General features: G+C 37.4%; 1 pseudogene; it reads right to left on the bottom strand.

Annotated features, from left to right (window-relative positions):
• Positions 1-11: 11 nt before the first annotated feature.
• On the bottom strand, positions 12-1,324 carry LOC121366421 (annotated as a pseudogene).
• Between the last annotated feature and the right edge of the window lie 508 nt (positions 1,325-1,832).

Here is a 1,832-nt window from a genome sequence, read left to right on the forward strand (position 1 = left end):
CTGTTTTTTACAACCAGGTTGATATTCAAAACCATTTAATTTGTCTTTAGCATACATTGCAGCATTAATAGAACTATATGTGATGTAAGCAAAACCACGAGATTCTCCTGTTGAATGATTACATTTCAAGTCACAATATTCAAGCCCAGGTATAATATCAAACAGCCGAGTCAGCTGTTCTTCAGTTACAGATGAGACACAATTATGTACAAATCTATTATTGATACCAGGCTCCATTTTCATACCTGGTTCTAATCCTGTAGATGTATTAAAACCAAACCATAATTCTGGAAACATCTGATGTCCCGTGTGGGCGAGGCACTAAATGGATAAGAGTCTCTAAGACGTTTGTTTTGTTTCTCGTACAGCAGCTGCAGCAGCATCACGGGCAATTTAGCCGATTTGGGTTCTGCAAGAACGGCTTTTGAAATTTTTGTCACAGTTTTCCATTGCAATGGCTGCAGTGGAAGCACGAGTGAATTTGACATATCCCAAATCCTTTGTTCTCTCCAGTGTGTTTGTCACGTATACTGTTACAAAATCAAAGTCTCCAAACCCCCCCCCCCCCCCCCCCCCCCCCCCCCCCCCCCCCCCCCCCCCCCCCCCCCCCCCAATGTTCAAACTTTCAAACTTAGCTTTCAGATCTTTTCATTATACTCTTAGGACAAACAACAAACAACCTTGTCCTAGCAGATTCATCATTGTATCTGTTTTAACAGAGGAGTTTTTGGAAGATGCAATCATGACCTGAAAGAGAGAGAGAGAAATATTGGGAGAGAAGAGAGAGAGAGAGGAGAGAAATATTGGAACATTTTTTAAAAACAGACTTCACTCACATACTTTAACTGGTTTGGGATCACTACAATGACTTTACCATCCAAATTCTCATAGACTGAGCTGCAGATGAGGCTTTATCAAACTTAACATAACAGATACCTTTATTCTCTTTGGTCATACGATCTTTAACCATCCAAACATCTCTATGTTACCATACACAAAATGCCTCTAAAAAAAAAAAAAAAAAAAAAAAAAAAAAAAAAAAACAAAAACAAAAAAAAAAAAAAAAAAAAAAAAAAAAAAAAGAATCTAAATCTCTCTTCTTTCATCAATTTACTACAAACAATAAAAACCGAGAAAAGCAGGTTGATCATGGTGATGCTCTTTCTTGAGGAGGATACTTCCATGGAGTTTGTCCTCCTAGTTGTTGTTGTCCTGAGTTGGTATAAGTTGTTGAGAATGATACTGCTGTTGATATTTGCTGATACTGTTGAGCTAACTGTTGTTCAGTAGTAGGTGTGGTCACAGTACCAGAATACGATGCCATTGTGAGGGAATCTGTTCCTATACAAATGTAATATATTCCATTGACTGATGCATTCTAACACAGAAATAACTTACTCTCATCTTAGTATCATTAATGTACTTATCATTAATTAGTAAAATGGATTCTTATCATTCTACTTTAAGTAATTACTTACTAACTTTTTTTCAGGATCTCTCTTCGATAATAACAGTGGCAGTAACCTCAAAATCATGCATGCTCCGATGCTCGTAAGATTCAGTAAACTCATAACATAGTTCCGTTCATTTCCGTATACTTGTAGAGTGGGTAATTTGAAAATGGCCAAATTGTGTTGCGTATGCAGTGATTCTAAAGAAGTGCTGACAATCGACTCTTCCGTTGTGGAGGACAGGGATGTGGGATTGTTGTACACCAAGGTAAGTAAGAGCTTTATAAACGAGATAAATAATGATGAATAAGTTAAGACTGTTGGTATTGGGGTGTTTTGTGCAGCTCCTCAGTAGAGAGGGTAGTTTTGTGGTGTTATTAG

This window comes from Gigantopelta aegis, unplaced genomic scaffold (assembly GCF_016097555.1).
Source record: "Gigantopelta aegis isolate Gae_Host unplaced genomic scaffold, Gae_host_genome ctg5593_pilon_pilon, whole genome shotgun sequence".
Classification (NCBI taxonomy): domain Eukaryota; kingdom Metazoa; phylum Mollusca; class Gastropoda; order Neomphalida; family Peltospiridae; genus Gigantopelta; species Gigantopelta aegis.